General features: G+C 49.9%; 1 protein-coding gene across 1 annotated transcript in view; it reads left to right on the plus strand.

Annotated features, from left to right (window-relative positions):
- The window catches only part of ST7L (suppression of tumorigenicity 7 like), a 147,269-nt gene that overhangs the window by 103,212 nt on the left and 31,311 nt on the right, over window positions 1–12,746 (plus strand). The window lies entirely within an intron of this gene.

Here is a 12,746-nt window from a genome sequence, read left to right on the forward strand (position 1 = left end):
GACACGCGCGGCCCTCAGGGCGGCTCCGCCCGCGCCAGCTCCCGGCGCTCCGCGGCGCCCTAGGTGTGGCGGCCGCCTCCGCCCCTCGGCGCCCCTAGCACCGCGCCGCGCCCCCACCTGCTCGGGACTGACTGGGCGCAGTGGCGCCCTTCTGCGCCCGGAGCACCCAGTCCCTGCCCACGCCGCGCCACCGGGTCCTAGCGCCCTGCATTCGGCAACCCCAGCCTCCGTGGGTGATGGCCAGGGGGGCCGGGTGAGGGGAGCTGCAGACACTTTCCCCTACAGTCATCTAAACTACAGTGACACTGGAGTGAGCCACAGAGGACTTGGTCATTTCCTCGGGTTTTCTCTCCCTCCGTTCTTGCGCTTCTGTGAAATGGGTAGAAGCTCTGCAGCGGGGAGTTGCGGGAGAATCTTGATTCCCTTTCCAACGCCGTCAACGCGAGCGCCACCGGCGCCGACCTCAGGTAGGGCTTCTCTCATCGACCACCCGCTGCCCCTGGTTCTCTCTCTCTTTCACACACACACACACACACACACACACACACACACACACAGCCGACTTCAGATAGGGGCTTCTCTTGTCGACAACCCGCTGCCCCTGGTATACACACACACACACACACAGCGTTTAGACATAGGTTCCCCCCAACACACCCACACCCCCACACCCCGTTTAGACACAGGTCCCGCCTGCCGGCTGGCGATGACCAAAACCAAGAAGCACACCTGCGGGCCGGACGCGAACTCCCAGCCCTTTGCTGCTAGGGTTCAGCACAGCTCAGTCTCTCCCAGCTCTCCCGAAGCTTCGGTCCCCCACCCCTTCGGGCGGGGCTGCGAGTACGAGAGAATCAGAAACAGCTGGGCGGCTTTCCCGAACCAGAGGCCAGGGTGGGGGTCCTGCTGAGAGAGTGGGAGCCCCGGAGCCATTTCTCTCCTTCGCCTTTCCACCCTTCCTCCTCCCCACTGCTCCCTTCCTTCCTCCCCCCTCCCCGCCCCCCGTCAGCCCCCCAGCAGCCTGGAGGCGTGGTAAATTGTGAAGGGCTTGGGGGGCTGGCAGCTGTAGAAACTGACCCCCTCCTTCCCTCTGCGCTTCTTAGGTTGGCAGGTAGAGCTTCTGGAGACAGGGTGGCCCTTACTGAGACCTAAAAATTTTTTTGAAAAACCCTGGATCTTCCGACTTCCAGAGTACACCTGGGGTCTGGCCCCAATCGCTTCTCCAGCCTCAGTTTCTCCTGCCTAGCCCCTCATTCCCAGGTGTCTTTCATGCCTCTCTCCGTGATTTATCTAAACTATAAAGCCCTGGTGTAAACAACGCGCTGGAAACTGCCCAGCCCCTTCAACCCCAAACTCATTGTCAGTTCTTGGTTGTGGGGGGGAAGGGGGGTCGGTGTTAGAGACTCCGGAGTGTGAGCGGACAGGGCACAGCTGGCTGCAGAGAGGCTGCAGACATCCCAGAGGCAGACATGAGGGAGAAGGGCTCAGGGAGACCTTTATCCCCTCTCCCCATCTCTCACCCCTTCACCTCACTTTCTGCGGCAGGGGGCGGAGTGAGTTCATTAATTCAGCAAATATTTATTCCCTACCATGTGCCAGACTGTGCTAGGCACATCAGTGAAACAAAGCAAAATGAACAATGTCTGCCTGTATGTAGTTTCACTTATATTGGAAGAAGATCGACAATAACCAGTAAACATCATAAGTAAAACATATAGCATGTTAGAAAGTGATAAGTAGAGGGGGAATCAAGAGTTGTTCAGGGTAGACCCCATTAAGGGGACATTCAAAGCCTCATGCAACAGAGAAGATGCCCACCCCTGGGGGGAGGTAGGAAATGGGGGCTGGACAGGAATTGGATGGGAGTGAGCGAGGGGTGAATACAGAGCCCAGGCAGGGTCTGCATGCTAGCCACATTCATCCCTGCCAACCGACCCGTCCCCTCTCTTCTCTCTCTCAGTCTGGGAAGCTCCAGTTCATCCTTCTGTTTCCCCGAAAAGAAGCCAACTCTGTACTGAGCTTCCCTGAGAGGGGCAGGTGAAAGAGGAGTAGGCCCAGGCTCTGTCCTGTGGAGACCCCTTTCCTTCCACCCTTCTTTCACCTCCTCCCAGCCCAGCCCCACCCTGATGCTGGGCAGCAGTCTCAAGCTCTGCAAGCTCTGGCAGCCTCTCCTAGACTCCCCTGTGTGCGGAGGCCTGGGTGTGACTCTGGCCCTGTGTTTATTTCTACATATGGGCCTGAAGTTGTGGGGTGGGGAACTGGAGATGACCACATCAGCCCTAACCTTGGGTGGACTCGCCCACATGGGTCCCAAACTCACTTACGAGGCCCCTTCTTTGGCTTCAGCTGTCTTCATAGTCAAGTGGGACCGTGTCTTGGCACAATATAGATGCTCAACTATTAAAGCATATTGCTGAACTGAGGGGGGCCCCAGAAACATCAGCAGCTCCAAGAGGGAGGGAAGTGGGTGAGGGGACAAGACGTTCCCCCAGTGCTTACAGGCTACCTCTGCCCTAGAGTGGACAACCAGGATAGGGCTTCGCTCCTTCTTCTCCCTCCTCCCCTCTGAGCCCCTAGCTCCCCAGGAGGAACCCCAGGCTGCAGGAGCCAGCTGACTGCAAGAGCTGCACTCAGCCACTTAACTAGAGAACAAATACGGAGTCAGAGAAGAGGTTTTCTGGGATCTGCCACTTTGGAGTTCAAATCTCAAAATAAACTTCCAGTCTCAAGGTCCTAGACTCTACTGGAGAGCTCAGCTCCTCACGCAAGGGCCTGTTGTGGGGCTTCCAGGCAGAGGGTCAAGGCCAGAGGCTCAGGCTAGCGCCTGACCTGCTCCTCCCTCCCACCCCCCACCCCTACTCCACCACAATGGGAGCCAGGGGAGGAGTCACCAACTTGGGAGTCAAGTTCTGCTCTACAGGGTCCTGCCTGGAGTCAGGTCACTCACTGAGGTCCTGCTGTGCTGTGTGCCCAGCCTGGCCAGGGCCTCCTAAATGACACCAAAGGAGTGAAAGGGTCTTACCCCCAGGGTATTTTCAGGCAAATACAATAAAGTCACCTGAGGCCTCCGATGCTGGGCTTTCACTGCTGACCTCCCCTTTCCCCAGGCCTCTAGATTCCTGGGGCCTCCAACAGGACTGCTTCCACCAGGCTGGCAAAGCCGAACTTTTCTCCTCCCTCAAGGTGCACCAGAGCCTCCTGCCCTCTCTAAAGTGGGTGCCCCATAGAAAAGGGTCTCCCTCACCCCTGTACCTTACCCCCTGCGCCACTTCCCCCAGGGGGCCACTCAGAGCTAAGTGAGTAGCCCCTCTATTCTCAGCTGTGTGTGGCTGAATGATTTTAAATTTTGACTGGCCCTTGGATGGGAGAGGAGATGAGCTAAGGGGAGCTAGGGTGTGAGTAAACAGCTCTTTCTCCACCCAGGCCTGTCCCCCATAAAGGCCCCCCTTCCCTGGGCCCCTTTGGCGATGACCTTCTCTCTTTCCCCGTGGGTGGGAGGTGGTGTGGATGGTAACGAGCAGAGAGAAAGGCCGAGAAGGGGCTGGGGGGAGGTTTGGATAGGAGTCAAGGAATTCCTGAGCCTGCTGCTTGCACAAGGGGCCCTGAGACGCCTTTCCTGATATTTCTTTGCAAACCTAGGCAAATCTCATTTGAAATGGGGCCAGGTTCACCCAGGCCCCTAGTGCCCCTCCCCTATTTCTTCCTCTCCAGCCACCCCAGGCAGGTGTCTGGGGAAGAGTGGGGAGCTTGGGAAGAACCCAGGGGCTGTTAAGGGGTGTGGGGTGGGGATCTATGCTTTGTACACAGCCTGACCCGGCCTCTCCTTGGTATTTATGAGCTCCCAGGCGAGGCATGGAACATGTCTCAAAGAGGCCAGGCCAAGAGGGCTTTGGAGGAAGGAGCATCCAGCCCCAAACCAGGGAAGGGGGCTTGGTGGGGCAGGGCTTGAGACCCTCTTCTTTCCAGCCGGTGATCAAATAGGGGAGTAGACAGCTCCCCTAGGGGGCCTGGAGAAAGGAAAAGAGAGAGCTAAGGGAGAAGGGGGAAGAGGAGGCCTGGGGAGGTGGAGCCATGGGGCGGGGCATGGGGGGTGGCTGGAGCCTTTTAGCACTTTGGCTGTAATCAGACTGGAGCCAGGCGGTGGGCGGGCTGACAGCCATCCTGGGCGGGTGGCCCAGGTTCTGTGTGAGGCCACTGGGTGTGCTGCTGGGATCCTGGGTGGTCACTGACCAGCCTAACCCCAAGGGAGGGTGGTCCCACATTGCCCCCAGCGCCGTCCGCCCCCATCTCCCTGTATCAGATAGGATAGGCTGAGCTCTCTTTCTCTCCCCACCACCTGTTCTGGGCCCCAGAACAATCTGGAAGTGAGATTTGCTTCCAATAGAACAATCTGCAGAGCCGGCTATCTGCCTCCCTCCCACTCTGCCCTCCTCGGTTCACTCTGCCTCTCTTTCCCAGTCTCTTTTCCGAGTCTCCACGTCTCTGGGTCTGTCTCTCTGGCTCATATTTCTGTCCTGTGTCTGTTCCTCTTGGTGTTCGTCTTCATTTGTCTGTGTGTCTATACCTAGCAGTCTTCCCTCTTCTGTTGGAAGCTGTCTCCCTATCAATCTGTCACTCATCTCTTGATATCTGTCTCTCCATCTTTCTCTCTAAGAGTCTGTATAACTGTCTCTTTCTTCAGCTTCTTTCACTTGCCTCATCTCTCTTTCTATGTCTTTTCTGATTCTCTCGCTCTGTGTCTGTGTTCCTCTCTACTTTTCTCGGTGTGTCTCTTTATTTCTCTGTGTGTCTGTCTCTCTCCTGCCCTCTGCTTCACACCTTCTGCAGTCCCTCCAACACAGTTAAGTACCAAGAGCACTGAAAGAAATCAGAGTTTTTCCCCCCAGCTCAACAGTATGCATGACTCTGTAAGCTACTTTGCCACTCCTGGCCTCAGTTTCCTCACTGGTGAAACACGTACGGTAGATATCTAGTTCCCCTCTGTCAGTCTTTATCTTTCTGCCTTTATCTCTGGTTTCTTGCAGCACAGCCCATCCTGTCTTCTGAGGGTTCTGCTTCTCTGCTATCTAAACTTCGTCCTGAAGTTAGGACTCCAGCCTCCTCAGATCCTGTCAGCCAGCAGGCCCCAGAGGAGGATCCCTCACTTCTTTACCCTCTTGAACATCAGGGTAGACAAGGTCCCTTTCTGGGGCCATGTCTGGGATACAAACCAGATTAGCTCATCTCTCTAATCCTCTTTGTGCTGGGGCCTCTGCCAGGCAGGGACACCCACGGCGAAGAGCAAGAGTGTGTGTGTGTGTGTGTGTGCTTGCATACGCACAGATTCTTGGAGAAGGCAGAACCAAGGTTCTCCTCCTTCTGTTACACTCCCTCCTGCCTGAAAAGCCCAGATTAAGCCTTCATTGTATAAGAAACCTCATCTGGCTTGAACTAATTCAGGGTTTTCATAATCCCAGTCGGTTCCTCTCCTTCCCTGCCCCCATCTCTTTTTTCTTTTACAGCCTCTTTAAGGCTCCAGAAATCATTCCAGCCATCCCCCTGTTCCCGAACAGCCCAGGACCCACCCCTTCTACACATATATATTCTTCTCCAGTCCCTTCCGTAAAAGTCTGGGTGTCTGGTCAGGGAGCAGGGTGTATGGGGGAGGAGGGGAGGCAAGCAGGTAGTCCTTGGATTTCACACTTGAAGTCAGAGGGAGGCCTCCAGCCCCTTCTCTGAAATTTCATTTGGAGAGGTCTTTTTTGGCTGATAAGATCAAAGCATTCCCTCTGCCAAATCATTACCTTATTTTCGAGGCAATTATAGAACTTATTGTATCAATTAGTCTGGTCTCCAGCTGCAGCCGTTTATCTCTGTCTCTAGTGGTGCGCTTGCCGAAGAAAGGGGTCTGCCCAGCCCCGCGCAGCCAGCCAGGCCGGCGAGGGGAGGGCGGCCAGTAGGGCCGCGGCCCCGGGAGCTGTCCGGCTGCTTTCAGCGGGGATGGGGTAGGTAGAGAACCTAGCGGGTGAGCTTTTGAGGTTTGGAGATCCGGCCAGCTCCTCCTTGCGCGCCCAGCCAGTGCCGCAGGCGCGCTCTTTCCCGCGGGCGCCACACCTGCACGCCCGATGTGGCCCAGAAGGACGCGCCAACACAGCCTAGCGCGCGGATGAGAGCCATCAGTCCAGACCAGGGCGCGGACTCCGCGGAGGAAAACGCTGAGCCGGAGCCAAGATGCAGGCCCCTTCCTGACTCTCGGGTGGGTGACTCATTCTGTGAGCCGTGCGCCCCTCAGTGGCGTTTTCTGGAAAGGCGTGGAGGCGTGAGTTTCGCCTCCGTGGAGACTCGTGCGTTTCAAACTGGAAGAAAACCCTAGGAGGGGATGGGTGGCACGGAGAAGTGGGTGCCCCATTGGTGCGGGGAGCGTGGCCTGCTTTGCCTCGGCCCCGTCTGCAGCCTCTTCTTAAAGAACCATGCCCACACCCTGGTGCTGGGGTCAGGTGGGGTCCCTTAGAAAAGTGTTTCTTTGAAACTTTTGATGCTTCTTGATAACTTCAAAATTATCCAGGACCCCAAAGAGCTTTTATTTATGTGAATTCTATCTATTCATATTAAAAATTAAAATGAACGCAAGAGCCAAGTTGAAAGTGATCCCAGTGGCCAAGGGTTTCCCTTGTGGCTCAGCTGGTAAAGAATCCGCCTGCAATGAGGGAGACACGGTTTTGATCCCTGGGTTCCCAGGAAGATTCCCCCGGAGAAGGAAACAGCTACCCACTCCAGTATTCTGGCGTGGAGAATTCCATGGACTGTATATGGTCCATGGACACGACTGAGTGACTTTCACCAGTGGCCAAAGCAGGACAATTTGAGCAACAGAATAGTTTTAGATTATAACCCAAAGTATAAAATATGCATGAGTCCATACTGATATAAATAAATGATTGAATAAATATATTGGAAGAAGAGACAGATCTCCCACACAGAAGAATTCCAAATAATTTACTTTGCTTCCTTAATGGAGGTGATGTCCCTGGTGGCTCAGATGGTAAAGAATCTGCCTGCAATGCAGGAGACACAGGTTCCATCCCTGGGTTGGGAAGATCCCCTGGAGAAGGAAATAGCAACACATTCCAGTATTCTTGCCTGGAGAATTCCATGGAGAGAGGAGCCTGGTGGGCTACCTACAGTCCATGGGGTGGCAAAGACTGGGATAGGACTGAGTGACTAAAACCTTCATTCTTTTCACTTTAAGGAGGTCAAGTATAACTCCTCATTCCTATGTGTGGGCTGCAGGTTGTGACTTCCTTCCAGAATACAGAACAAAAAAAGAGGGTGTGTGGGGGTTAGGGGATAGGGAGTGGAGGGGGGAGGAACTTTACAGTGGAGAAACCCGACAAACCTCAGTCAGGTATCAAGATCAGCATCAACAGTGATAAGTTGCCTTGTTAGTTGAATCCTTGATACATGTGATGAACATGACACCACCTCTGTGGTTTTCCTCCCCGTAACCCACACTTTCTTATTTATTTATTTGGCATGTGGGATCTTTAGTTGCAGCATGTGGTGTGAGATCTAGTTCTCTGACCAGGGATGGAACCCAGGCCCCCTGCATTGGGAGCGCAGAGTTTTAGCCACTGGACTACCAGGGAAGTCCCCACGCTTTCCAAGAAAAACATCAGACCAATTCCATCAGAGGGACATCCTATGACATACCTGACCAGTAAGTACTCCTCAACTGTCAAGGTCATTCAGAAACAGGGAGAGTCTCGCAGACTTCCCTGGTGGTGCAGTGGTTAAGACTTCGTGCTTCCAATGCAGGGGGCAGGGAAGTTCCATCTGTTGAAGGAGAACTAAAATTCCACGTGTCTCATGGCCAAAAAATGTAAACAAACAAAAACTAAGGAACATCCGAGAAACTGTCATGGCCAAGAGGTACCTAAAAAGTCATGACAACTAAGTATAATGTTGTATCCTGGTTGGGATCCTGGAAAAGATAAAGGACATTAGGGGAAAATGGAGGAAATTTGCACAAGGTATAAGGTATGGATTTGAGTAAATAATGTGTCAATATTAGTTCATTAATTTTGACAAACGTATCACACATTTGTAATGTAAGACGTTAATAATAGGGGAGACTGAGTGTGAGGTATATGGGCACTCTGTATTATCTTTGTAATTTTTCTACAACTATAAAACTTCTAAAAATAGAGTTTATTTTAAATGATTACAATATTTATATATTGTAATTAATTTAAAATTAACAATAAACTCAATACTTGCTAATATTAATGTCATGTTTTTATGAAAAATAACTATTGGGTTGGCCAAAAATTTCATTTGGGATTTTCCGTAAGATGTTACGGAAAAACCCAAGTGAACTTTGGGGCCAACCCAATATAATTTTCAAAACAAAAACAGAAGAATGGTATTATGTAACATTTTTGCAACTATCTTTAAGATCTGGCTTAATAGCAGGATTCTCATATTTGCTTCTACATTCAACCAGTTGTGATATCACAACCAGTTGTGATATTGCATGTCTTATAGCCTCTGGAAAACTCCACTGTACACTCAAGAAAGGTCAAATAACTCTTAGTATTATTATGAACCTCTTTGAGAACTGCCGTCTTAGCGATTTCATCCATTACCATGACTCTAGATTCCCAATTCAAAATCCCTTTGAAACATCTCTCTTGAGTTCTCTGGTCACATTTGTCACTATACCCTTGCCTTCCCCTCACCCTCAATTATCTACCCTTTCGCTACTTCGCAGTCCATGTCAGCATGATCACATCATTCCTCTGGTCGTTGTAGCTCTGTGAAGTTAATGTGCGAAACACTGTGCTCCCATCGCGTGGAGCAAAATCATTGAGTAATGGGACAGTTGCCTCTCTCGATTTTCCTAGACAGCTAAGTGTCACAAACCCTAGAATACCAAATGCATAATAAATGATTGTTGGATGACTGTAGATGATTCCAGAATCAGAGCTCTTTCTTTCTGATGAAGTCTCCCTCTTGCCCCTGCATATCAGCCTGAGTTTCCACTGTGAATGATAACAGTCTGTGATTTAGTAAGTTTGATGTCCACTTTGATTTAGCAAAGATTAATTTCTCTCATTGCCGTAGCCAGGCCAAAATACCCAATTTGGACAAGGGATACATCATGAGGGCAGATTCCTGACTTCAGAAATTAGGTTTGGGGCATTCAGTTTCAGCAGACATGTTTCCATACACAGAATGCTCTACAAACCACAAAGGCTGCCATCCCCTCACCCAAATAATGAGCATTGTTGGTCGACTCGACAAATAGCTTTTGGGTTTCAGTCTCCCAAATGACCCAGATACCACCGTCATTTTTTGAGTCATCTTGTATACTTTTGTGCCTCAGATTTTATTATGTGGTTTTCTTTCAGTGTCTCTCCCATACGCTGTTCTGTTCCCAGAGCCTCTAGCAGTCCTTAGACCCTCTTCCCTGAGCTATCAGAGAAACCCCCACTGGATATGCTCAGGAGTTTCTGTGTCACCACTCAGGCAGTGGGAAACTAAAGAAGGTTATTAATGATGGAGCAGTGTGATAAAGGCAGACATCTGGGGAGAAGAGTCTGACTGCAGGCTGAGTTCAGTTATATTCTTACTGATTTTCTGCCTGCTAGATTTAGCCATTTTCTGGTAGAGAGGTGTTTGAAGTCTTCCGTAATGGTAGATCCATCTCCATCTATTTCTCTTTGCAGTTCTATCCATTTTTCCTGCATGCATATTTCCCTTTCCCCTGTTCAGTTAGGCTTCGAAAAAACACCAATAGTTTAGGCTCAAGTGAAATAGTTTCCCTCCCAGGGCAGGCGTTTGGAGAAGGCAACGGCACCCCACTCCAGTACTCTTGCCTGGAAAATCCCATGGATGGAGGAGCCTGGTAGGCTGCAGTCCATGGGGTCACTAAGAGTCGGACATGACTGAGTGACTTCCCTTTCACTTTTCACTTTCATGCTTTGGAGAAGGAAATGGCAACCCACTCCAGTGTTCTTGCCTGGAGTTCCCAGGCACAGGGGAGCCTGGTGGGCTTCCGTCTATGGGGTTGCACAGAGTCAGACATGACTGAAGCGACTTAGCAGCAGCAGCAGCAGGGCAGGCGTTGTTAAAAATGCTCTGAGGGGTATAGACCAGATGGTAAAGTAGAAAGACCCTAAGCTCACCTCCTCTTCTGGGCACACCAAAATTAAAACTATTTGCAGAATAACTGTCAATGAGAATGACCTGAAGACTGACAAAAAAGATCTTCTGCTTTATAAAGGTATAAAGAAGGAACCACAACCAGATGGGTAGAAGGGGCAGAGACACACAGTATAGTTAAGACCCACACCCCCAGGTTGGTGACCCACAAGTAGGAAGATGATCACAACTGCAGAGCTTCTCTCTAAGGAATGAGGGGTTCAAGCACTGTATCAGACTCCTCAGCCTGGGGGTCCTGCACTGGGAAGATGAACCCTGCAGAACATTTGGCTTTGAACGTCAGTGGGGCTTGCTTTGGGGAGATCCAGCGGGTAACAGAGAATTCTCTCTTAAAGAGCACACACAATGTCTCACACACTCCAAGACCAAGAGCAGAAGTGGTCATTCGAAAGAAGAGCTTAACATTCAGAAAACTAAGATCATGGCATCTGGTCCCATCACTTCATGGCAAATAGATGGGGAAACAGTGGAAACAGTGTCAGACTTTATTTTTTGGGGTTCCAAAATCACTGCAGATGGTGACTGCAGCCATGAAATTAAAAGATGCTTACTCCTTGGAAAGAAAGTTATGACCAACCTAGATAGCATATTAAAAAGCAGAGACATTACTTTGCTAACAAAGGTCCATCTAGTCAAGCTATGGTTTTTCCAGTGGTCATGTATGGATGTGAGAGTTGGACTGTGAAGAAGGCTGAGTGCCGAAGAATTGATGCTTTTGAACTGTGGTGTTGGAGAAGACTCTTGAGAGTCCCTTGGACTGCAAGGAGATTCAACCAGTCCATTCTAAAGGAGATCAGTTCTGGGTGCTCTTTGGGAGGAAAGATGCTAAAGCTGAAACTCCAGTACTTTGGCCACCTCATGCGAAGAGTTGACTCATTGGAAAAGACTCTGATGCTGGGAGGGATTGGGGGCAGGAGGAGAAGGGGACGACAGAGGATGGGATGGCTGGATGGCATCACCGACTCGATGGACGTGAGTTTGAGTGAACTCCAGGAGTTGGTGATGGACAGGGAGGCCTGGCATGCTGCAATTCATGGGGTCGAAAAGAGTCGGACACAAATGAGCGACTGAACTGAACTGAACTGAGTTAGACACACTTGTTGGTCTCGGAGAGCCTCCTGCTGAGCCTCCCTCCTGGAGAGGCAGGAGGGAACTGGAGCTCACTCTGGAGATGTAGACACTGTGGCAGGCGTTTTGGGGAGCTCATTCTATTACAAGGACACTGGAGCTGGCAAGCACCATTTTGGAATCCTCCTTCTAGCTTATTAGTGCTGGGACCTGCCCCCACCCAGCAGCCTGTTGGCTCCAGACTTGGATGAAAAAGAAGTGAAAGTGTTAGCCACTCAGTCATGTCTGACTCTTTGTGACCCCATGGACTGTAGCCCACCAGGCTCCTCTGTCCATGGGATTCTCCAGGCAAGAATACTGGAGTGGGTTGCCATGCCCTCCTCCAGGGGATCTTCCCAACCCAGGAATCGAACCTGCGTCTCTTACATGTCTTGCATTGGCAGGCAGGTTCTTTACCACTAGTGCTACCTGGGAAGCCCCAAATTTGATCCAGACTTCACACCATATAAAAAAATTCCAGTTTTATTGAGATATAATTGGCATGTAGCATTGTATAAGTTTAAGGTGTACAGCATAATGATTTGACTTACGTACATCCTGAAATGATTACCGTAGTAAGTTTAATGAAAATCTATCATCTCATACAGACACAAAATTAAAGAAATAGAGAAAAAATTTTTTTCCTAGTGATGAGAACTCTTAGTACATACTCTGTAAACAACTTTCATATATAACATACAGCAGTATTAATTTATTATGTTGTATGTTACATCCCTAGTATTTATTAGAAGTTTGTACCTTTGGAACTTTGTACCTTTTTACCACCTGATCTACTTCCTTCCACCGTCCACCTCTGGCAGCCACAAGTCTGATCTCTTTTTCTATGGATTTGTTTGTTTTTGAAGTACAGTTGACCTACAATACTGTATAAGTTCCTGGTGCACAACGCAGTGATTCAGTATTTCTATGCATTGGAAAATAGTCACCATGATAAGTCTAGTTAGCATCTGTCGCCATATAAAGATATGGCATAATTATTGACTGTATTCCCAACTGTGCGTTTCCTATCCACACTTGTTTATGTTGTAACTGAAAGCTGATGCCTCTTAATCTCCCTCACCTATTTCTTCCCTCCCCCATTCCTCTCCCCTCTGGCAACCACCCATTTGCTCTCTGTACCAGTGACTCTGTTTCAGTTTTCTTGTGTTTGTTCATTAGTTTTGATTTTAGATTCCACATATAAGTGAGAGCATACAGTATTTGGCTATTGTAAATAATGCTGCAACAAATACAGGGAATCATAAGTCTTCGATTTCTTTTTCAGTTTCTCCCAGCAGTGTTTTGTTGTTTTCAGTGTGTGAGTCTTGCACATTTTTTGGTCAGATTTATCCTTAAGTATTTCATATTGTTGATGCTATTATAAATGGTACTATTTTTTCATTACTATCTCCATTGCTAGTATAAAGACAAATGATCTA

Source organism: Bos mutus, chromosome 3 (assembly GCF_027580195.1).
Source record: "Bos mutus isolate GX-2022 chromosome 3, NWIPB_WYAK_1.1, whole genome shotgun sequence".
Taxonomy (NCBI): Eukaryota; Metazoa; Chordata; class Mammalia; order Artiodactyla; family Bovidae; genus Bos; species Bos mutus.